This window comes from Salvelinus alpinus, chromosome 2 (assembly GCF_045679555.1).
Source record: "Salvelinus alpinus chromosome 2, SLU_Salpinus.1, whole genome shotgun sequence".
In the NCBI taxonomy this organism is placed as follows: Eukaryota; Metazoa; Chordata; class Actinopteri; order Salmoniformes; family Salmonidae; genus Salvelinus; species Salvelinus alpinus.
In genome coordinates, this window is record NC_092087.1 from 76,931,866 (window position 1) to 76,957,990 (window position 26,125).

The following is a 26,125-nucleotide window of genomic DNA, read 5'->3' on the forward strand; positions in this document are numbered from 1 at the left end:
TGGTTAGCTGAACGACTGACTGACTGGCTGGTTAGCTGAATGATTGACTTACTGACTGGCTGGCTGGCTGGTTGGCTGAATGACTAACTGACTGGCTGACTGAATGACTGACTGCGTGACTTGACAGTTTGTCTGTCGGACTAGATGACTGGTTGCTTGGCTGACCGACTGGCTGGGGAGAACTCCCCCTGTTCTAATCTCTATGGTCACACTAGCAGGCTATAGCTTTGTAAACACACAATGTTGCCTGTAAATATGATGAACAATAATGCATGTGGATACATGCACACTCACAAAGTACAAAGTACACACAGAATTACCCATACACATACACACAAACTCAAAGTCACAGCTGACACAATGCCTACACAGGCTGATGACCACGCAGCCACACAGTACATAGACACACATAGATTAGTTTGATACTTGATAGATTAGTTTGATACTTGATAGATTCGTTTGATACTTGATGGATTAGTTTGATTCTTGATAGATTAGTTTGATACTTGATAGATTAGTTTGATACTTGATAGATTCGTTTGATACTTGATGGATTAGTTTGATTGATTGAATAAAACAAAGTATTCACATGAATATTTACACGCACGTACAAATACGCACAATGGTTATGTGGACAGGCAAGCAGAATCTCAGGGAAACCCATATTAGGGATTTCCGGAGCCCAAGTCCACACACACACACACACACTCACACACACACACTCAGACACACACACATTCAGACACACACACATTCAGACACACACACATTCAGACACACACATCCCACAACAGACACACACAGAAAAAATACATGAACAAGTTAGTGAACAAGTAGTTGAGAGATTAAATACATGAATGATCAGAAGAGATATGGAATGAGTATAAAAGGAGAGAATTTTAGTTGGGGGCTGTTCTTTATTCAGTTCGGAAGATGAAGGTGTTGTTATTTATATATTATTTTTAGTTTACGATAAAAGTGTGATTATAGTTTTTAACCCATAGGAGAACCCTTTTTGCATCTAAGTAGAACCCTGTTGGGTTCGGTGTAGAACCCTCTGTAGAAAGGGTTCTACCTGCAACCAAAAAGAGTTCTTCAAAAGGGTTCTCCTAAGGTTTTAGAAAGCACCTTGTTTCTAAGAGTGTAGGATCTCTTCATTGATGGTATTTTAAAGTACTTTTTAAGTTAAACTTTTACTCTAAGTTAAACTTTTACTCCCCTCACCTTGAGGGGGAAAGAAATATACTGTATTGTAGTTTAAGAAGGCGAGACCTTTCTTCTTGTTGTTAAAACATTGTGCTTCTCATATAATTGTACTAGACAAAAACTGTGTATTGGTAGTCCTATAGGGATGTTGTCACGTCCGTTGTAATGAGGAGACCAAGGCGCAGCGTGATATGCATACATTCTTCTTTTAATAACCCTGTCCCGTTAGGCTAGGCTATGCTAGTCAGCTTTTTTGATGAGGAGGATCCCGGATCCGGGATGGGTATCACTGAAAGGTTTTAATGAAGAAAGAACACAAAACAAAACGTGACGCTATATAAAAACGAGTGCTGACAGGCAACTACACATAGACAAGAACCCATGAAACCAACAGGGAAAATGCTCGAAGGTGAGCATTTGCCCACTAAAGCGTTTGCCCACTATCTCGGTTACAACGCCGAATTGCAGTCAAGTAAAGACCCTGGTGAGGACAACGAGCACATAGATGAGCTTTCCTGAGACGGTTTCTGACAGTTTGTGCAGAAATTCTTCGGTTGTGCAAACCTACAGTTTCATCAGCTGTGTGGTTGGCTGGCAAATTGGCAAATGAAGAAGCCAGACGTAGAGGTCCTGGGCTGGCGTGGTTAACGTGGTCTGTGGTTGTGAGGCAGGTTGAACGTACTGCTAAATTCTCTAAAATTGTAGAGAAATGAACATTAAATTCTCTGGCAACAGCTCTGTTGGACATTCCTGCAGTCAGCACACCAAACATCTGTGGAATTGTGTTGTGTGACAAAACTGCACATTTTAAAGTGGCCTTTTATTGTCCCCAGCACAATGTGCACCTGTGTCATGATCATGCTGTTTAAACAGCTTCTTGATACGCCACACCTGTCAGGTGGATGGATTATCTTGGCAAAGATGAAATGCTGACTAACAGGAATGTTAACACAACATTTTTGAGAAATAAGCTTTGTGTCCTTATGGAAAATGTTTGGGATTTTTTTTTTCAGCTCATGAAACATGGGACCAATACTTTACATGTTGCGTTTATATTTTTGTTCAGTATATAACATTAGTAGGAGTCGGAAAATGATTTAATCTGAGGTTTAGCCAGCCAAGAGAGATTATCTTTATAGCATTCACTGTGGAAGCTCTTGCCTAACATAGACAGTTGGAAAAAGAGTCAGACACTAGGCTCTGAGGATGCCTGCTAAACTGGGAATCCTTATCACTTGGGCTTAGATAACATCCCCAAGCTGTGTCCAGCCTACTTTATGAGGTTCATCAACCTTTTTCAGTCCCGCTTGAACTGAGACAAGGAATCATCGACTGTTCTTGGGATAGGCAGATTTGATTGAGTATTAGTTTAAGGGCGGAGTGGGATTGTAGTTTAAACAATCATCACAGTCACTACACTCTGGAATGTTACTGTGTTTGTCACGCCCTGGCCATAGAGAGGCTTTTATTCTCTATTTTGGTTAGGCCAGGGTGCGACTAGGGTGGGCATTCTAGTTTCTGTATTTCCATGTATCACTACATCATGTGATGTGTCCCAAATTGACACAGAACCATGAGGTCAAGGTTGAGGCGTGCAAGTTCACAAGACAAATGAACAGCACCAGAAATGAAGACGCAGATTAAAGATATTCAAACACATGTTTGATTTGACACACCAACACATGTCTCATTGCTCACTGACACAAACAGTGAACATGGACATATTTACTCATCTCTTTTTCCATATCACTCATTCCCCATTCCTCTGTTCACCATCATGGTCATTTCCCCTCGTGACGGGGTTGAACAAAATAGACTATTCCCTCCTAGCTAGAAATAGCTGTCGTAAAGGACCATCAGATCAGAGTGTTGTTTTTGGTAGGTGTCACACACACACACACACGCACACGCACACGCACACGCACACGCACACGCACACACACACTCCAGTGTGAGTTATTTATAGGTCATTTACAAATTTCAGAGGGCCCTCAAGGTGGTGAAGGTACTTCACTGGTCCTATTTTGGCCCTTGATTGTAGTGGGAGGTCAACTTGTGATGGGGATGCACACTGTTCCATGGTAAGGGGAGGAACGTATAGGCACACACAGGGTGCGTCCTAATATTATATCCTTTCTCCTGATGTGTGCGCGTCACCACTTATTTACAGTAGGTCTACTTTGTCCCTGTTTTCAACACTTCTTGACACTTTTTGCGTCAACATTTTTATTGAACCAAGTCCAAAGTGTTGGGGCGCTGCCCCACCTAATTGATGAGTGCTGTGGAAAATGCCTGCTCGCCACACGTTTGTCGCTGTTCTGACGCGGATGATTTGTCTCTATGTATGGTTTGTTAACGTTTCTAACGTTGTGACAAGAGTAGGCATACAGCTCCATCTAATGGTCGTGTTGGGGATAACAGTTGTTGACAACTAGCATTGTAACCCTAACCCTTTTCCTAACCTTTATCCTCATTCTCCTAACCTGCTGCGTTAATTCACCTAACCTGCTGAGTTAATTCACCTAACCTGCTGAGTTAATTCTCCTAACCTGCTGCGTTAATTCACCTAACCTGCTGAGTTAATTCTCCTAACCTGCTGAGTTAATTCACCTAACCTGCTGAGTTAATTCTCCTAACCTGCTGCGTTAATTCTCCTAACCTGCTGAGTTAATTCACCTAACCTGCTGAGTTAATTCACCTAACCTGCTGAGTTAATTCTCCTAACCTGCTGCGTTAATTCTCCTAACCTGCTGAGTTAATTCACCTAACCTGCTGAGTTAATTCACCTAACCTGCTGAGTTAATTCACCTAACCTGCTGAGTTAATTACCTAACCTGCTGAGTTAATTCTCCTAACCTGCTGAGTTAATTCACCTAACCTGCTGAGTTAATTCACCTAACCTGCTGAGTTAATTCACCTAACCTGACACATTATTTATCCTACGCTGCTGAGTTAATTCACCTAACCTGACACATTATTTATCCTAATCTGCTATGTAAACAAACCATCTGCAGCAACAAATCAACAGTATCAAACTAATGATGAGGTTTGTGAGAAAGCTCCCACCACACACTGCCTCACCAGAACATTTGTAAACACACTTCTCGCGCTCCTTTTCTTGTATTGAGTTGTATTATAATAATTTTGGGGGGGGTGGTTATATTTGTCCTTTAACAAGTGTATAATGGAAATGTGTTTCTTGCGTATTCCAACTCCATCTGAGATACCTGCTGCAAGGAGTGGGGTCACGACGAGGGTGACCATTGTCCATCGCCCATGGAGCAATTGGTTTATTTAATTTATGAGTTATACAAATTCATTTGCTTCTTTATGTAAAAACAAATGTTTATTTTCTCTAACTTTGTTTTTCCACTTCCTGGTTATTAACAGTGTGCTGTGCAAGTGAATGGATTAGTTTAATCTTTGATGAAAGGGGCAATCTACAAATAAAACAATAACAAAGCGGTTACCCCGCCACTGATTTGGTAAATAGCTGAGGGATGGGGCTGGAGAAATGTAACCACTTTCAAATTCAAAGACAGAGCTCTGGATGCAAGTACTAGATCAAAATTACAATTTTAACTGTGTTTTGAATGTTTAAAAGTCTATGCATCAATCGCAGATTGCCCCTTTGATTAAGGGTACAAAAGGGGGACGAGTTCTGTTCCTTACAATTGTATCTTCAGCGGAGTTGAACAGTATTAGCATACCTTCTAAAGATGTTTTCCCGTAACAAAAACATGTTTAGTCAAGGCTTCTATGATAGTGTGATGTGTATCGTCTCCAGGAGCACTCATGGAGGTTGTACAAAAATCAGGTTATGAAAAAGCACAATTCAATTCTTGAAAAAAGTAATGGGCTGGCTAACTTGCATTACTTTGGTTTTAAGATAAATGGCCAACGTTCTTGTTTTTGTAATTTGTGAAGAAATCTGGCATATACAACATCAGGCCTACCATTTTATGCTACCATTTTATTCTAGTAGGGCTACAGTTAAACTCAAAGCTATACATAGCCTACACCAGGGTTTCCCAACCTCGGTCCTGGAGCCCCCCCTGGGTACACGTTTTGGTTTTTGTCCTAGCACTACACAGCTGATTCAAATCACCAACTCATCATAAAACGTTGACGATTTGAATCAGCTGTGTAGCGTTAGGGACCGATGTTTGGGAAACCCTGGCTCACACCACCAGTGTTAAGGGGGGCCTACCATACCTGGTCAGTATGTGGTCTACCATAGAAACCCTACAATCATAAACACATCTTGTATGAATTGAGCTGCATACAGAATTGCAATCTTTCTGAGCAGCTGTAGGCTGTGTTATGCCACCAGACATCCTTTTTCAAATGAATTATATAAACGAGTAAAAGCACTGGCATATCTGAGTTTTCTTGTTGCAGGTGCGGGGGAATAATTCTATAAGCACAAGTACACTCACCTTGGTCCTGTTTAGACATCTAGTTTGTATGTACCACCTGCTACAAATCGGATTTATATTCAGACGGTCTGCTTCACTTCTGAGTAGCCTCAGCACGTCTACGGCAACGTGAGAATGGCCACTAGGTGGCCTTAGTGTAACATGGAAACCGCTGGAGAGGCTCCATCACCAGCAGCATCTTCTGGGCAGGTGATACGTCTGTTCAGGACAATTCGTGTAAGGAAATTGTGATCTTTCTGACGTTTTTGAGGAACATACAGTTGAGAGTGTTGTTAAAGATGGAATATAAAAATGTGTCAACTGACCCAAATCGGACAGAGGGACCCGCCCTACATTTTGTATAAAGTTGTAATCCATAATATTTTAAAGTAACTGGTGTTGTTGACATTTAGTGTAAAAATAAAAAATAAAACAGATGCATAATTGTATATGGCTGTAGAATCCAAGCTCCTACTTCTATAATGATACATTTTCGGAATGGTCTCGTTTGCAGGAATGCGCTACCGTAGCAGACAGAGGCGGTGTCCGTTAAATGCCATGGAGGTTGCACGGAGCCGGTAGAGCACAATAGGTAGTAGGGAATTCTGCTGCAGGATAATTCAAAGTGCGACTGTGGTGAGTAGCCTACATATATCTATGGCATGCATGTCTAGTCGTACGTATATGACATAGAGTTGAGTTTTGCATGGGATAAACTGGTGAAATGATATAGACCTATGCAGAACGCATGTGGGCGTTGTTTCTTCTCGTCCACTTGACTAGACTATTTACTGAACGCCATAGCAGGCTCTGATTACAGTCAGGTTAATGGGAAGCACAGTCCTAGTCCCCTAGGCAGAACAACTGACCTATATAGGCATAATACTCTGCCATAGTCATTTTTATACATGTTTTATTAACGAAAAAGTGCCTATGTTGTTTTTGTGAGTTAGATATAGGCCTAGTCGTATGATTCATGGTCCATCTATTCAGATTGTGATAAAGACTGGACAGTTTGCCATTTTGTTTTGCCGTGCGTAAATGTATAGCCTAATTATTTACAGTAGGCCTATAACTTATAACTTATATAGGCCTATAACTTATAACTTATATAGGTCTACTGTAGGTGAGGTTTGCCAAATTTATGCACATTCACATAAAGCAAAGGAAAGTCAGAAACGACTTCCTGCCAAATAGTGACTCTGTGGTTCCGCGTTCATATATTTTAAATCTCTACACCATCTGGCTTGGTTTTGAATACGTGTTGGGATCAGTTTAGGCATATCACTTTAGTTTGTCGTCAGTGAAGGAGGCGTTCTCTTCGTGTGGTCCATCGCTTTAATTCAAAACGCTTGAATCAAAGATCAGAGCACTTTGCGGAGTGGCGTGCTGTGGTCCTGAATGAAATTAATTTATTCTCAATTCATCCAGCTTCCACGAGTTTATCAGGTAAATGCACTTTAAAATGTTAGCTCATTTATGTATATTAATAGTCGTAGCATATTCGTTTACATCTAGTAAGAATGTTAACCTGTGTGTGTGATTTTGATGAACGTTCACCGCGCGTCAGACAGTAGCAGCCTATTATCTGGCAAACCGTGGTGGCATGCGGTGGCACGCATTTGAAGTTGCCTATGCAACGTGGTGCAACAATGTAAATTGTATCCTCCGTCAATGAGTGTGTATGATACTATAATGTGTTTTGTAAACGTCTTCGCGTGGTGGTGGCTACAGTATGTAATCATGGCAACCAGCCAATCAATATAGGTTAGCCTACTGTAGTTCGACTAGGGAAAGTAAAATAAGTGGCACTCTTTTCAAAAATGATAAATATGTTGGCGTGTTATTGCATGAAACTACCTTTTTGTTTACGGAAAGCATGAAAGTTGTACGGTATGCATGCAAAACACTCGTGGTGAAGAGGAGAATATTGGTGCTTTCAAGACAACTGGGAACTCGGAAAATAACCAGGTCCCCTCTGTCTTCATATTTCTCTGTATTTCCAACTGAGAGTCTGGCTGGGAGATAAACCCCTTTGATATCAGCTGACACTGTACAGTTCCAGTCCTTTATCAAAGTGGTGCAATCACTGTCACTCTCTACATGGAATGTAAATGTCTTGGTGTAATTGTAGGTAATTGCACTCTAACTACACTGGTAACTCATTTGAAACATAATCCAGACAGTGAGCTACTACAGTATCAAAAAGGAACCCATATGCAGACCACACACACACCCCAGTGGCATGACTAGACAAGATAAATATGCGTTTAATCATAGATTGTTACAGAGTTGGTTTTAACCTACAGTATGGTGTTCAGTGCTGAATCACTCATATCTTCCAGACCCCTTGAAGGCCTTGTGGTTTCCGTCCTCTCTCCCCTGTAGTCTACTATGTCTGGATAGATAAAAGGGATACAGGTACACACACACACACACACACACACACACACACACACACACACACACACACACACACACACACTTCCCCGACTATCCAGATCACATCAGCACTGATATTTCTCAACTTATCACCCTCTAAGGATATCCATTTCAACACCAGGACCAGAGAGCAGACTGCCTGGAGTTAAAAGGGCCAGCCAAGATAAATATGATAATCGGTTCTGAAAGGGTGTAACTCTGAATCTGAGATGCTTGATTTTTCACCACAGTTGTTTTGGTGTGTGTGTTCTGTTCAGCAGATGGACCTGAAATCCAAATCCAGGCTAGGCCTTCACCCTATCCCAGGGAACAGTATACTGCTAGTGCTTACTTGTTTTTGGCACAGTAGTGTCACTTCCTCTATCACTCCAACCTAATGATCTCTCCGCTCTTTCTCTTGCTCTCTTTCTCTCCCTCCTCTCTTTCTCTCTCTCCTTGCCTCTGTATATTTTCCCTTTCCAAATGAATGGCTTTACAATCACCCCAAGGCGCTAGCTGGCCAGCCAATACAAAGGTCTGTCTAAGTAGGCAGGAAGTGCAGTGTCCACCATGGTCCATTTTACCTAGTGAGTACACGTAGAGGAATAAGGCCTATTAACCATTTGGACTTTTGCAGGCGGCTCCAACAATACACACCTTCAGTGACGGCTAAGTGGCTACAATCAGTGCAGAACACTGTATTTGTAGTGACAGACGTCTGTCCAACTAGAACACTAAGCCTTGTTCAACTGTTAGCAGCGTTGTGTTGTATGAAATCAAACCTGAAATACGTCTGTGTACTGAGGAAGGCTTGAAAGAGTTAGTGTTTGTTTTGGTGAATACGTAGCTTCTCGATAGGCTCAACTCTATATAGAAGAGCAGCTAGGGCTTGTTGTAACATGCACCATCAACTCGGTGTGTGTGTTACAGCGCGTGAGTGCATGCATGTGTGTGGAACGATGCCTGTAAATGTATGTGTGTTTGGTGGATGGGTGTGTGTGTGTGTGTGTGTTTGGTGGATGGGTGTGTGTGTGTGTTTGGTGGATGGGTGGGTGTGTGACTTTTACGTGTTGTTGGTGTGTTCCTCCATGCTTGCCTGTATGTGTGTGTATTTGGTTTGGGAGAGAGAGAGGGAGCATTACACCATTTAGAAGCATCAAGTCCTTTTATTTGAACCTGTCCAAAAGACAAACATGACATCACCGTTACCTCACTTCTTCTCTCAGAGGCTGATCTAAAACATGTGGCTTTCTCGCTCTTTCTCTCTACAACATTGATTGAGACTTGGCCTGGAAAGTTTTTATTTTGTTATGAAGATGTGTGTGTGTGTGTGTGTGTGTAGGGGGTGCGATTGTGTGTGTTCGTCTGTGGGCTTTGTTTTGACTATTTCTCTCTTTCTTCATCTGTAATACATCTGACAGTTTTCTATCCGTGTAGTTGTTGGTTCTGGATCAGGTCTGAACGAAGCTGCTCTTTTGGACATGCTCAGAACCCTGTCTCCGTGTCTCTGTTTGTAATGCCCAGGGAAACCAGATGAACGCCATTAGAAATGACTTATGTCAAAGTAATGTGAGAACAATTACACATTGTTTACATTTTAAAATCTCTTTATATGATATTCTCAGCATAGATAAATGGATCTTACTGTCTGGCTGTGTGGGATGAATGTTTGTAGCGTTGTTTGGTAGCCAAACTCAGTGTTCCCAGTAGTCCTAGTGGGCTGGGTTATAATAATCTCATTATACATGTGTGGGTGATGTGCTGAATGGAGTCGTGGTTCCGGCCCTTGGACCACAGCTGAGATTTGTTCTGCCAGGGGAAGTGTGTGTATGTGTGTCGGCGTTCCAGTCCAGACTAGAGTTGAGATTCCTGAGCGGTGAAAAGGCGTTTGCATAGATATTGGAGTTCCTTCGCCATAGTTACGGGGTCAAGCAGGCCACGACCATGGGAAGAGTGAGGAGTGCCAAGTTTGGGCAAAATGAGCAGGGCGTTTGATCTCCATGCCAGACTTCTCTCGTTAAAATGACTTGAGATCTGGTCTTCAAGCGTCCCAAATGGCACCCAATTCCCTATTGGCCCTGGTCAAAAGTAGTGCACTAGTATCTACCCCCCTACACGGTCTGTACCCTCCTGTATCTACCCCCTACACTGTCTGTACCCTCCTGTATCTACCCCCTACACGGTCTGTACCCTCCTGTATCTACCCCCTACACGGTCTGTACCCTCCTGTATCTACCCCCTACACGGTCTGTACCCTCCTGTATCTACCCCCTACACGGTCTGTACCCTCCTGTATCTACCCCCTACACGGTCTGTACCCTCCTGTATCTACCCCCTACACGGTCTGTACCCTCCTGTATCTACCCCCTACACGGCCTGTACCCTCCTGTATCTACCCCCTACACGGCCTGTACCCTCCTGTATCTACCCCCTACACGGCCTGTACCCTCCTGTATCTACCCCCTACACGGTCTGTACCCTCCTGTATCTACCCCCTACACGGCCTGTACCCTCCTGTATCTACCCCCTACACGGTCTGTACCCTCCTGTATCTACCCCCTACACTGTCTGTACCCTCCTGTATCTACCCCTTACACTGTCTGTACCCTCCTGTATCTACCCCTTACACTGTCTGTACCCTCCTGTATCTACCCCTTACACTGTCTGTACCCTCCTGTATCTACCCCCTACACGGTCTGTACCCTCCTGTATCTACCCCCTACACTGTCTGTACCCTCCTGTATCTACCCCCTACACGGTCTGTACCCTCCTGTATCTACCCCCTACACGGCCTGTACCCCCAGGGCCTCTATACTTTATATGCATGTTTAACTATATGTTCCAGGTCACCAGACTCATTAACCCAATCACTGTCATCTGTGTTCACATCGTTACAGGCTGCTGCAGATCATCATTAGACAGGCTGCTGCAGATCATCATTAGACAGGCTGCTGCAGATCATCATTAGACAGGCTGCTGCAGATCATCATTAGACAGGCTGCTGCAGATCATCATTAGACAGGCTGCTGCAGATCATCATTAGACAGGCTGCTGCAGATCATCATTAGACAGGCTGCTGCAGATCATCATTAGACAGGCTGCTGCAGATCATCATTAGACAGGCTGCTGCAGATCATCATTAGACAGGCTGCTGCAGATCATCATTAGACAGGCTGCTGCAGATCATCATTAGACAGGCTGCTGCAGATCATCATTAGACAGGCTGCTGCAGATCATCATTAGACGGATGAGATGTTTTGGGGTGTGTCTGTGTGTCTGTGTGTCTGTGTGTCTGTGTGTCTGTGTGTCTGTGTGTCTGTGTGTCTGTGTGTCTGTGTGTCTGTGTGTCTGTGTGTCTGTGTGTCTGTGTGTCTGTGTGTCTGGGTGTCTGGGTGTCTGTGTGTCTGTGTGTCTGGGTGTCTGTGTGTCTGTGTGTCTGTGTGTCTGTGTGTCTGTGTGTCTGTGTGTCTGTGTGTATGGGGAACAGAGCTGTGTGCTATTTACCTATCTCATCCCTAATATGGTCTAGTATTTAGCTATGTCATCTCTAATAGGGTGTGGTATGTAGTTATGTCATCCCTAATAGGGTGTAGTATTTAGCTATGTCATCCCTATTAGGTTGTAGTATTTAGTTAAGTCATCCCTGTTAGGGTGTGGTATGTAGCTATGTCATCCCTGTTAGGGTGCGGTATGTAGCTATGTCATCCCTGTTAGGGTGTGGTATGTAGCTGTGTCATCCCTGTTTGGGTGTGGTATGTAGCTGTGTCATCCCTGTTAGGGTGTGGTATGTAGCTGTGTCATCCCTGTTTGGGTGTGGTATGTAGCTGTGTCATCCCTGTTTGGGTGTGGTATGTAGTTGTGTCATCCCTGTTTGGGTGTGGTATGTAGTTGTCATCCCTATTTGGGTGTGGTATGTAGCTATGTCATCCCTATTAAGGTGTAGTGTTTAGCTATGTCATCCCTAATAGGCCTTAGTTGAACATGCAGTAAGTAGGCCTGAACAACATTGATCGCAGCCATAAGAGAACAGCTGTGGTAATACAGTATAAAGAGAGAGGCATATTAAAGGAGGAGGGATATGTGTTTTGACATGGGGAGCTAGGAGATGTGATCTGTCCCCAGCAGAGGCACGTTTTATAAGAGTTGATCCTTTCACTATGGAGGGAATCTGCACTGTGCCAACTCTATTTATGTGTGTCTTTAACTGTATGTGACCTGCGAGAGAGTGGGTGTGTGTGTGTGTGTGTGTGTGGCTTGGCATATAAACTCAACAAAAAAAGAAATGTCCCTTTTTCAGGACCCTATCTTTCAAAGATAATTCGTAAAAATCCAAATAACTTCACAGATCTTCATTACAAAGAGTTTAAACACTGTTTCCCATGCTTGTTCAATAAACAATTAATGAACATGCACCTGTGGAACGGTTGTTAAGACACTAACAGCTTACAGATGGTAGGCAATTAAGGTCACAGGCCTGTACTCTGAAGCGGGATTGATTTGGAGGTGGAGGGTCCGTCTGGTCTGGGGTGGTGTGTCACAGCATAATCGGACTGAGCTTGTTGTCATTGCAGGCAATCTCAACGCTGTGCGTTTCAGAGAAGACATCCTCCTCCCTCATGTGGTGCCCTTCCTGCAGGCTCATCCTGACATGACCCTCCAGCATGACAATGCTACCAGCCATACTGCTCGTTCTGTGCGTGATTTCCTGCAGGACAGGAATGTCAGTGTTCTGCCATGGCAAGCGAAGAGCCTGGATCTCAATCCTATTGAGCACGTCTGGGACCTGTTGGATCGGAGGGTGAGGGCTAGGACCATTCCCCCCCAGAAATGTCTGGGAAATTTGCAGGTGCCTTGGTGGAAGAGTGGGGTAACATCTCACAGCAAGAACTGGCAAATCTGGTGCAGTCCATGAGGAGGAGATGCACTGCAGTACTTAGTATCTGGTGTGGCCACCAGCTGCATTGACCGTTACTTTTGATTTAGACCCCACCACTTTGTTCAGGGACACATTATTCAATTTCTGTTAGTCACATGTCTGTGGAACTTGTTCAGTTTATGTCTCAATTGTTGAATCTTATGTTCATACAAATATTTACACATGTTAAGTTTGCTGAGAATAAACGCAGTTGACAGTGAGATGACGTTTCTTTTTTTGCTGAGTTTAGTAGCTGTTTGTGTGTGTATACACACACACACACACGTGTGCATATCCAGTAGGACTCCCAAAGTTAGAGCCCCAGCTCCATGGTGCTGCCTACTGAACTCAATGGTATGTGCTCCTTGCTGTCCCATTCCCTTGTATTAAATACACTAGTCCATTCGCTAGGCCTACATGGTGCTCTATGGATCCTGATCAAACGTAGTGCACAGAGCCTTATGGGCCCTGATCAAACGTAGTGCACAGAGCCTTATGGGCCCTGATCAAACGTAGTGCACAGAGCCTTATGGGCCCTGATCAAACGTAGTGCACAGAGCCTTATGGGCCCTGATCAAACGTAGTGCACAGAGCCTTATGGGCCCTGATCAAACGTAGTGCACAGAGCCTTATGGGCCCTGATCAAACGTAGTGCACAGAGCCTTATGGGCCCTGATCAAACGTAGTGCACAGAGCCTTATGGGCCCTGATCAAACGTAGTGCACAGAGCCTTATGGGCCCTGATCAAACGTAGTGCACAGAGCCTTATGGGCCCTGATCAAACGTAGTGCACAGAGCCTTATGGGCCCTGATCAAACGTAGTGCACAGAGCCTTATGGGCCCTGATCAAACGTAGTGCACAGAGCCTTATGGGCCCTGATCAAACGTAGTGCACAGAGCCTTATGGGCCCTGCACTACATGGGGAATATTGACCAATGATTTGTGACGCAAGCCCATCCTCCAGCCTGTGGAGCGGTATTCAGATAGGCCCCGGCTTCATGGACCCACATCCCTCTGACGTGTAGGACAACGTGTACGACAGTGTGTTCCAGTTCCTGCCAATATCCAGAAACTTCGCACAGCCTTTGAAGAGGAGTGGGACAACATTCCACAGGCCACAATCAACAGCCTGATGAACTCTATGTGAAGGAGATGTGTCGCACTGCATGAGGCAAATGGTGGTCACACCAGATACTGACTGGTTTTCTGATCCCACGCCCCTACTTTTTTTAAGGTATCTGTGACTAACAGATCCATAGATTATGGGTTAATGAATTCCTCTAAATGGACTGATTTTCTTATATGAACTGTAACTCGCAGAGAAGACCTGCCGTTTTAGTCTCCTAACTAGAGGTCGACCGATTATGATTTTTCAATGCCGATACCGATTATTGGAGGACCAAAAAAGCTGATGCCGATTTATTTATATTTGTAATAATGACAATTACAACAATACTGAATGAACACTTTTTTTTATTTTAACTTAATATAATACATAAATTAAATAGATTTAGTCTAAAATAAATCACGAAACATGTTCAATTTGGTTTAAATAATGCAAAAACACAGTGTTGGACAAGAAAGTAAAAGTGCAGTATGTGTCATGTAAAAAAGCTAACATTTAAGTTCCTTGCTCAGAACATGAGAACATATGAAAGCTGGTGGTTCCTTTTAACATGAGTCTTCAATATTCCCAGGTAAGAAGTTTTAGGTTGAGGTTATTATAGGACTATTTCTCTCTATACCATTTGTATTTCATAGACCTTTGACTATCGGATGTTCTTATAGGCACTATAGTATTGCCAGTCTAATCTCGGGAGTTGATAGGCTTGAAGTCATAAACAGCGCTGTGCTTGAAGCACTGTCTATGTATATTTGTAAACAACAGCTGGTGCATGATATCTAAGGAAGTCTCAAGGTTTTACTCTACCTCAGCTGAGCATCTCATGATAAGCTGTAGACCACACTATTTACCAAGAGAGTTTTCATCTATATTCTAATAGCTGTCTATTTACCACCACAAACCGATGCAGCCATAAGCAAAAAGGAAAACGCTCATCCAGAGGCGGCGCTCCCGGTGGCCGGGGACTTTAATGCAGGGGAAATTAAATCTGTTTTACCTCATTTCTACCAGCATGTTAAATAAACCAGAGGGGAAAAACTGTAGACAACCTTACAAAGCTCTCCCTCGCCCTCCATTTGGCAAATCTGACAATAATTATATCCTCCTGATTCCTGCTTACAAGCAAAAACTAAAGCATCCTGACTGGTTGCATCACTGCCTGGTATGGCAACCGCTTGGCCTCCGACCGCAAGGCACTACAGAGGATAGTGCGTACGGCCCAGTACATCACCGGGGCCAAGCTTCCTTAAAATTGTCAAAGACCCCAGCCACCCCAGTCATAGACTGTTCTCTCTGCTACCGCATGGCAAGCTGTACCGGAGCGCCAAGTCTACGTCCAAAAGGCTTCTCAACAGCTTCTACCCCCAAGCCATAAGACTCTTCTACCCCCCCTTTTACGCTGCTGCTATTCTCTGTTTATTGTCTATGCATAGTCACTTTAACTCTACCTACATGCACATATTACCTCAACTAAACGGTGCCCCCGCACATTGACTCTCTACCGGTACCCCCTGAATATAGCCTCACTTGTTATTTTCTGCTGCTCTTTAAATATTTGTTTTATTTTTTACTTAACACATATCTTTCTTAACTGCATTGTTGGTTAAGGGCTTATAAGTAAGCATTTTACTGTAAGGTCTACCTACACCTGTTTTATTCGGCACATGTGACAAATACAATTTGATTTCATTTGAAATTGTTACATGTTGCGTTTTAAATTGCTGTTCAGTGTATTAGATAACTGGAGTCAGAACATGTAGTAGTAGGTATGTAAATCAGTGGGATTTGTGGAAGTTTTCTTTGTGGTTGGGGTTTGGTTAGGTTGTCTTGGGGTTAGGTAATTGGTATCTGGCTGGCTTTAGGATAGTAGAGAGGGAGTGTGGTTTGGGGTCAGAGAGAGTCGACTTCTTCTGCTGATGGAAACAGAGTCAGAGATCCACTTTCTATTATCATTAGGCCTTGTGTTTTCCTTGGCTCGTTGCTGACACATCACATGGTCAAACATAATCTAGTAGTTTATTGCTATCGCTTCAATCATAGCTGTCCTGTGGGGGTGGATGGCTTCCTTCTGGGGGGGGGGCATTAGTGATGGGTGGAAAAAATCGATGCAGTTACATATCGGGATATTATTTCTGATGGTATATCGTGTCGACAAAATCACAATATTATTTTTCAGCTTGTTGGCTGTACCTGTCCTGCAGCACAACTCCAGTATTTTTCCTTCATAGCTGGTTCTCCATCTCCTGTTTAAATAGGGAGACCATTTGTTTTCAGCACTTTTATTTCCATGACTGATCAAAACTTGTTTTCTCAAGTTGCAAACATATAGTAAGCATCACAGTATCGAATCGCAATACATAGAATTGCAATATATTTTGTTTCGGCCCTTAAGTATCATGATGATATCGTATCGTGAGGTCCCTGGCAAACCCCAGCCCTAGTGTACATATGTACGTGCAAGCGTTTGTGTGTGTTCATACGTGAGTTTGTGTGTGTCCCTCCACAGGCACAGGAAACATGCATTATCATCTCTGTTACCAAACGTCTATATTTACCACATCAGCTGCTGTTCTACCAGACACACCCAGACTATAGTTCCTGTTTGTGGGGTAAACCATCAGCAACATCCTCTGGTCACATCACACACCCAGTGACAAATCACTACTGGCAGGATTCACCGCAAAATACTGCATTGTGTGTGTGTGTGTGTGTGTGTGTGTGTGTGTTCTGCTGTCACTTTTCTTCTAGTGTCCAAATTAGGCCTGGGACAATTTATTCCATGGCAAAAAGGAAAACACGCAGCAGACGAAACACTTTGTTCCTTCAAAAATAATGTGACTCTGGATGGCAACATGGTGATGTTTGTTTTCAACAGTAGGTCTGTTTTTTCCTAAAGAAGTTCAATCCATTTTGTTTCCTTGCTACGATACTAACGAGTATCGCGATACCGGTATCGTCCCGGCCCTAATACGAATGGAGGATACGCTTACCAACTGTACTGTTGTTATAGCTAGACATCATGTGATGATTTAATAAGTCAGGCTCTGTTCTGGTCAGGTCCATTGTGGGTTGAGGGTTCAGAAGGAAGAAGACTGTCGGCCCTAGTGATAGGTCATATTTAAAGCAACGTGATCACAGGTCAGATGGCTGTATAGAGGGGAGGGTAACAGTGTGGTGTTAACTACGTATGTACCATACTGTTCTCACGGTCCTGTATGGTGACATGAGATCCCTGAACAACATGGGCCCATCAGTGTTAATCCAAGGATCGTCTATTGCTTCCACAGCCTGAATTCTAATAGAATGTGTCTGTGTGTGCGTGTGTCTATGACATGCGTTTGTGTGTGTGTCTTCGTGCGTGTTTCCGTGTGTGTGTGCATGCGCATGCGTGTTCCCGCACACGTGTGTGTGTGTGTGTGTTCACCTCATTGTGTTCTAATAGTAGACCCAGACCCCCACGGTTCAGGTTCTCTCTCTTTCCTGCTAACATGAGGCAGCCCAACTGTTCACTGCTATATTCTAAACACACCTAGACTCACTTCCATTGTCCTTAGAATGTTTATATACATCCCCATTTTGTTCTATGGCAGTTTAATGCATGTAGGTCAGTGTTACTGTATTTAAAGCTAGGCTATATTTGGCCTAATATGGAGTCTGCAGGCCCCTGGGGCTTATATCCAGGGCAGAGAAGTGAACCCACCAAGTACAGTAGAATCTCCATTGAAGTCCCTATAGAGGTCTAGGTGTAGCGGTATCTTCTACTGTAGTTCTAGATGGATATCTTTGGACTTTGTTGTTGTTTTGTGGTGTGCTTGTTTTGAACCAAGCCAATGATGCGTTTCATTGGTGACACGTCGTGCATTCTGCTCTATACCCCTGAGGGCATGGCAGCCCTGTGTGTGTGTCACCGAGTCGTCTCTGTGTGTGTGTCCGCGCAGATGAGTGCGTGTCATCTCTTCTGATGTAAAATGGGGACACCGATTGTGACAATCCATCTGTCTCTATCCCTCCATGTCCCGTTCAGTGTCCATATCCAATCACTGTAATTGCTCCTGAACCCTGCAGAGACAAAACATGGGACCGGCAGTTCTAATTGGATAGCAGGAGCACCCCGAGTTGTTGTGTTTGTGTCAGTTGATGGTTGCTATGGAGGGTTCTTGCATAATATCCTGTTGGTAACACATTTGTTGTGTTCCTTTCTTTCCTGTTGGTGATGGACTGATGGTGACACTCCTCCTTTTTAACTATTTGTTTTGTGGTTTGTTTGTCGTCGTGACTGAGCAGCAAACAGGCTCCTCTCTGTCTAAAGGGAAGTCGGTTGCCAACTTGTCTCCATCTTATCACCATGTGTCTGGATCGTAATGGACAACCTTTCTCCTTCTCGCAGAGAAACAGTGGTTTGATGTGTACGTTCCTAGTGGGATTGTAACGGACAACCTTTCTCCTTCTCGCAGAGAAACAGTGGTTTGATGTGTACGTTCCTAGTGGGATTGTAATGGACAACCTTTCTCCTTCTCGCAGAGAAACAGTGGTTTGATGTGTACGTTCCTAGTGGGATTGTAATGGACAACCTTTCTCCTTCTCGCAGAGAAACAGTGGTTTGATGTGTACGTTCCTAGTGGGATCGTAATGGACAACCTTTCTCCTTCTCACAGAGAAACAGTGGTTTGATGTGTACGTTCCTAGTGGGATTGTAACGACACTGTTGGAAGAGGAAAGTTCAATCAATGGTGTGTATGCACAGCATCTCATCCAGTAGAACCAGGGTATTCACATCTTACCACAGGAGGTTGGTGGCACCTTAATTGGGGAGGACGGGCTCATGGTAACGACTGGAGCGCAATAGGTGGAATGGTATCAAACACATCAAACACACGTTTTCCATGTTTGATGTCATTCCATTCGCTCCATTCCAGCCATTTATTATGAGCCGTCCTCCCCTCAGCAGCCTCCACTGGATCTTACCCTACGAGGTCCGGAGCCTGCTGGGTTTCTGTTCTACCTGATCATTCATTGACCCGCCTGGTGTCCCAGGTCTACGTCGGTCCCTGATTGGAGGGGAAGAAAGAATACAAGTAGTGGAACTGGCTTCGAGGTCCAGATTTAAATTTGAGGGCTGTAGTGCATGAGGACATTATGGTGTTGTCCCAAGAGTAGTGTTTTGGTTTGTACATCATTCTCACAATGGAATAAAATACACACAGAGATCCACTGTTTTAATCGTCCTTATTAACAATGTCTCAGAAGACTGCAAGGCTATTGGCCTTCTATTGTTAGTTCCATGGAGCTGATTTTTCTGGAACTAAAACCAACCAATCACAGAAAGCATAATATATACCATCATAGGGTAGGCATGGAGTTCAGAATACTGACTAAACTTTACCCACAAAAGGATGTATTTAAGGATCACATCAAAGGATATGACATGGCATCATTTCACCACTCAAAAGTATGTCCAAAGGGGAAATGGAATGGGTCCCTTTTCTAAACCTCAGCATGTTGATCCAACCTGATATCACTGTCCATCCTGAATGACAAGAACAGAACAAAGAAAGATGAGTGTCCTTATTGTGTTATTTCCTTCAGACACATCCTCAGTGGAAGCTCATAGAGAGAGAGAGAGTGTGTGTGTGTGTGTGTTACTTCACTGATAAGGGGTAAAGTGTTCCTGACAGGAGTATCGGTCTCCTTGTCCATACAGAAGGGGCTCTATTGTCCAGCTGGCCCTTAGAAAGTGTGTGAGAGGACGATGTGTATCCTCACTGACACCACACACACACACACACACACACACACACACACACACACACACACACACACACACACACACACACACTCCATCACGTCAAACCGGCTCCATCACGATGAAAGGTTTAGGAGTCTGATGGTAAAGTAACACACTGCCATGCAGAATGATGCCGATGACTCCATAGCATGCAATGATGCAATATGATGTTCTCTAACAGAAGTCTTCCTACCCACCATCCTTACACACCCCAGTGGTATGACTAAATACACACACATACACACACCTGTGCCAACAGTTGATTCATAGCCAGAGGTAAGTGCATCTCATGGATCCAGCCCAGAAATCAGACACCCTAAAGCCATATTGTGCAATGATGCCAATAGGATGTGTTAAGGAGGGGTTTGAGCTTCTTCACCTTTATCTCTAGATGAACTCCTACACATAACACATGCTTTCTGCTGCTTTTACAGCTACAGAGATCTACTGTCTCCTCCTCCTCAGTATACAGCTAAACATGTCTACTGTCTCCTCCTCAGTATACAGCTAAACATGTCTACTGTCTCCTCCTCAGTATACAGCTAAACATGTCTACTGTCTCCTCCTCCTCCTCAGTATACAGCTAAACATATCTACTGTCTCCTCCTCAGTATACAGCTAAACATGTCTACTGTCTCCTCCTCAGTATACAGCTAAACATGTCTACTGTCTCCTCCTCCTCAGTATACAGCTAAACATGTCTACTGTCTCCTCCTCCTCAGTATACAGCTAAACATGTCTACTGTCTCCTCCTCCTCAGTATACAGCTAAACATATCTACTGTCTCCTCCTCAGTATACAGCTAAACATGTCTACTGTCTCCTCCTCCTCAGTATACAGCTAAACATGTCTACTGTCTCCTCCTCCTCAGTATACAGCTAAACATGTCTACTGTCTCCTCAGTATACAGCTAAACATGTCTACTGTCTCCTCCTCCTCAGTATACAGCTAAACATGTCTACTGTCTCCTCCTCCTCAGTATACAGCTAAACATATCTACTGTCTCCTCCTCCTCAGTATACAGCTAAACATATCTACTGTCTCCTCCTCCTCAGTATACAGCTAAACATGTCTACTGTCTCCTCCTCCTCAGTATACAGCTAAACATATCTACTGTCTCCTCCTCCTCCTCAGTATACAGCTAAACATATCTACTGTCTCCTCCTCCTCCTCAGTATACAGCTAAACATGTCTACTGTCTCCTCCTCCTCCTCAGTATACAGCTAAACATGTCTACTGTCTCCTCCTCCTCAGTATACAGCTAAACATGTCTACTGTCTCCTCCTCCTCAGTATACAGCTAAACATATCTACTGTCTCCTCCTCCTCCTCAGTATACAGCTAAACATATCTACTGTCTCCTCCTCCTCAGTATACAGCTAAACATATCTACTGTCTCCTCCTCAGTATACAGCTAAACATATCTACTGTCTCCTCCTCCTCAGTATACAGCTAAACATGTCTACTGTCTCCTCCTCCTCAGTATACAGCTAAACATATCTACTGTCTCCTCCTCCTCAGTATACAGCTAAACATGTCTACTGTCTCCTCCTCCTCAGTATACAGCTAAACATATCTACTGTCTCCTCCTCCTCCTCAGTATACAGCTAAACATATCTACTGTCTCCTCCTCAGTATACAGCTAAACATATCTACTGTCTCCTCCTCCTCCTCAGTATACAGCTAAACATATCTACTGTCTCCTCCTCCTCAGTATACAGCTAAACATATCTACTGTCTCCTCCTCCTCAGTATACAGCTAAACATATCTACTGTCTCCTCCTCCTCCTCAGTATACAGCTAAACATATCTACTGTCTCCTCCTCCTCCTCAGTATACAGCTAAACATATCTACTGTCTCCTCCTCCTCCTCAGTATACAGCTAAACATGTCTACTGTCTCCTCCTCGGTATACAGCTAAACATATCTACTGTCTCCTCCTCCTCAGTATACAGCTAAACATGTCTACTGTCTCCTCCTCCTCAGTATACAGCTAAACATATCTACTGTCTCCTCCTCCTCAGTATACAGCTAAACATGTCTACTGTCTCCTCCTCAGTATACAGCTAAACATATCTACTGTCTCCTCCTCCTCAGTATACAGCTAAACATATCTACTGTCTCCTCCTCCTCAGTATACAGCTAAACATGTCTACTGTCTCCTCAGTATACAGCTAAACATATCTACTGTCTCCTCAGTATACAGCTAAACATATCTACTGTCTCCTCAGTATACAGCTAAACATATCTACTGTCTCCTCCTCAGTATACAGCTAAACATGTCTACTGTCTCCTCCTCCTCCTCAGTATACAGCTAAACATATCTACTGTCTCCTCCTCCTTCTCAGTATACAGCTAAACATATCTACTGTCTCCTCCTCCTCAGTATACAGCTAAACATATCTACTGTCTCCTCCTCCTCAGTATACAGCTAAACATGTCTACTGTCTCCTCCTCCTCCTCAGTATACAGCTAAACATATCTACTGTCTCCTCCTCCTCCTCAGTATACAGCTAAACATGTCTACTGTCTCCTCCTTCTCAGTATACAGCTAAACATATCTACTGTCTCCTCCTCCTTCTCAGTATACAGCTAAACATATCTACTGTCTCCTCAGTATACAGCTAAACATGTCTACTGTCTCCTCAGTATACAGCTAAACATATCTACTGTCTCCTCCTCCTTCTCAGTATACAGCTAAACATGTCTACTGTCTCCTCCTCCTTCTCAGTATACAGCTAAACATGTCTACTGTCTCCTCCTCCTCAGTATACAGCTAAACATATCTACTGTCTCCTCCTCCTTCTCAGTATACAGCTAAACATGTCTACTGTCTCCTCCTCCTCAGTATACAGCTAAACATATCTACTGTCTCCTCAGTATACAGCTAAACATATCTACTGTCTCCTCCTCCTTCTCAGTATACAGCTAAACATATCTACTGTCTCCTCAGTATACAGCTAAACATGTCTACTGTCTCCTCAGTATACAGCTAAACATATCTACTGTCTCCTCCTCCTCCTCAGTATACAGCTAAACATATCTACTGTCTCCTCAGTATACAGCTAAACATATCTACTGTCTCCTCCTCCTCCTCCTCAGTATACAGCTAAACATATCTACTGTCTCCTCAGTATACAGCTAAACATATCTACTGTCTCCTCCTCCTCCTCAGTATACAGCTAAACATATCTACTGTCTCCTCCTCCTCCTCAGTATACAGCTAAACATGTCTACTGTCTCCTCCTCCTCCTCAGTATACAGCTAAACATGTCTACTGTCTCCTCCTCCTCCTCAGTATACAGCTAAACATATCTACTGTCTCCTCCTCCTCCTCAGTATACAGCTAAACATGTCTACTGTCTCCTCCTCCTCCTCAGTATACAGCTAAACATATCTACTGTCTCCTCCTCCTCCTCAGTATACAGCTAAACATGTCTACTGTCTCCTCCTCCTCCTCCTCAGTATACAGCTAAACATGTCTACTGTCTCCTCCTCCTCAGTATACAGCTAAACATGTCTACTGTCTCCTCCTCCTCAGTATACAGCTAAACATGTCTACTGTCTCCTCAGTATACAGCTAAACATGTCTACTGTCTCCTCCTCCTCCTCAGTATACAGCTAAACATATCTACTGTCTCCTCCTCCTCAGTATACAGCTAAACATATCTACTGTCTCCTCCTCCTCAGTATACAGCTAAACATATCTACTGTCTCCTCCTCCTCAGTATACAGCTAAACATATCTACTGTCTCCTCCTCCTCAGTATACAGCTAAACATATCTACTGTCTCCTCCTCCTCAGTATACAGCTAAACATATCTACTGTCTCCTCCTCCTCAGTATACAGCTAAACATATCTACTGTCTCCTCCTCCTCAGTATACAGCTAAACATATCTACTGTCTCCTCCTCCTCAGTATACAGCTAAACATATCTACTGTCTCCTCCTCCTCAGTATACAGCTAAACATATCTACTGTCTCCTCCTCCTCAGTATACAGCTAAACATATCTACTGTCTCCTCCTCCTCAGTATACAGCTAAACATGTCTACTGTCTCCTCCTCCTCAGTATACAGCTAAACATGTCTACTGTCTCCTCCTCCTCAGTATACAGCTAAACATGTCTACTGTCTCCTCAGTATACAGCTAAACATGTCTACTGTCTCCTCCTCCTCCTCAGTATACAGCTAAACATGTCTACTGTCTCCTCCTCCTCCTCCTCCTCAGTATACAGCTAAACATATCTACTGTCTCCTCCTCCTCAGTTTACAGCTAAACATGTCTACTGTCTCCTCCTCCTCAGTTTACAGCTAAACATGTCTACTGTCTCCTCCTCCTCAGTATACAGTTACACAGATCCACATTATGGTTCTATCTCATGGCTTCGCACCAGATAACAAGTCAACAGGAATGAACAGAGATGATAACAGTTAAACAGGGATGCTGTGTGAGCATCCACTTCCAGCTGAGTTTTGCTTCAAACAAAGTCTCTTGTACAGTAAGCAGCGTTATTGGATTATCATGTACTTTATGGATTGAGGAGTGTTTGTTGGGAGGGGTGTGTGTGTTTTTAGACTGTCTGGAGGGAAGGGGTTAGGTGAGTAAGGTATGGCCGGGGAGGGGCCGCATGCATGTGAAGCTCTGTAACGTGACAGTTTGGCTCAGTGAAGGGAACTGTTCTCTGCAATAGATTTAGAGTTGAGGGACATCACTTGGGGGTTATGTCATTCATATTTACAGTAAGAGAGGAGGTAGGAGGGGTTAGTAGTTAGGGAGCGAGTGTAGGACAGAAGAGGTGAAGGGTGGAGAGTATTTGCATGTGTGTTTGTGCAGTGGTGTGTCCATATGCAGCTGTGTTTATCCTCCCTCAGTATTGTTGACCTATGTTTGACCCCCACCACTTCCCACTGCTGTTATGGGGAGGGGGGGGTTCAGCACCATCAACACTATTCTCTATAGAGCCTAATGTACAGGGGGGGTCAGCACCATACACACTTCTCTATAGAGCCTAATGTACAGGGGGGGTCAGTACCATAAACACTATTCTCTATAGAGCCTAATGTACGGGGGGGAGGGGGGGGGGGTTCAACACCATCAACACTTCTCTGTAGAGCCTAATGTTCAGGGGGGAGGGGGTCAGCACCCTCAAAACTACTCGATAGAGCCCCTAATGTACGGGGGGGGGGGGGGGGTTCAGCACCATCAACAGTATAGAGGTTGTGGACTTCCAAGATTACCTGCATGGGTGTCAATTAGACAAATACTGCATTGTCAGTTGTCTTGAAAGAACTACAGCACTGTTCTCAGTGTCAGTCCTGGGCCTCTTACCCTCACAGGAAGCTCTAGGAGCTCTTACTGTAAACATGGAGATATAGGAGCGCTTACTGTAACCATGGAGCTATAGGAGCTATTACTGTAAACATGGAGTTTTAGGAGCTCTTACTGTAAAGAGAGCTCATATAGGAGCCCTATAGACACTATCATATAATTATCCGAAGCGACTTAGACATGCATGCATACATTTTACGTAGGGGTAGTCCTGGGAATCTAACCCACTGTCCTGGCATTGCAAGCACCAACTGAGCTACAGAGGACCTCTCACTACCCTCGGAGTCTCTCACCTGTTATAGTGGTTAGATGGAGAGAGGGTCAGTCAGATTGTCTATTTGGGTATAATGGTGATGGATGTGTGATGATGCTGGGAGTCTGACACGCAGGAAAACACACGTTGTTGCCCCCATAAAGCTGAGTCAACAGTAAGCAGATTAAAGGGCTTTTAGTGTGGACTGCAGCACAGACACAAAGAATCGCACCTCCGCCCAAAACTGCTGCTATCAGGAAAAACCTTTTATTGGCTAGTTGTGGCTCTCGGGCCGTGATGCCAAGCCTCTGCAGTCAAGCTACCTTCCTGCCCTGTCTCGACCTCTGCCATGCATTTGAATTGTGCCAAATACAAGTCAATATCAGCTATTGGTTTGAAATGGAATTTTAGACATTTGAGACCCAGCACAATTTTAGTCATAAATTTTACTTTTACGGTTGTGTCTAGGGTTGTTTCCAAATGGCACCCTATATAGTGCACTACTTTTGACCACAGCCATGGGAATAGGGTACAATTTGAGACACTCCAGTATAGCGTTGTCTTGGTGTGTTCTATAATGAAAGGGCTGGCATGTGATTATTGACTTTGATAAATGGCCTGATTTTACTAGCTGTCAATCATCTTAGTGGCGTGTGCTGCTGTTCCAGTGATGTC

General features: G+C 43.8%; 1 protein-coding gene across 7 annotated transcripts in view; it reads left to right on the forward strand.

Annotated features, from left to right (window-relative positions):
* Positions 1-6,915: 6,915 nt before the first annotated feature.
* Positions 6,916-26,125, forward strand: part of add3a (adducin 3 (gamma) a) — a 153,438-nt gene continuing 134,228 nt past the window's right edge. For 6 of the 7 annotated variants that reach the window (XM_071389302.1, XM_071389290.1, XM_071389297.1 and 3 more), the window contains exon 1: positions 6,916-7,073. The gene's annotated coding sequence lies outside the window, so the exon portion shown is untranslated. Of the gene's footprint in view, positions 7,074-7,507; positions 7,755-26,125 lie in introns of those variants that run through there. The other variant, XM_071389291.1, reaches the window with a different exon arrangement.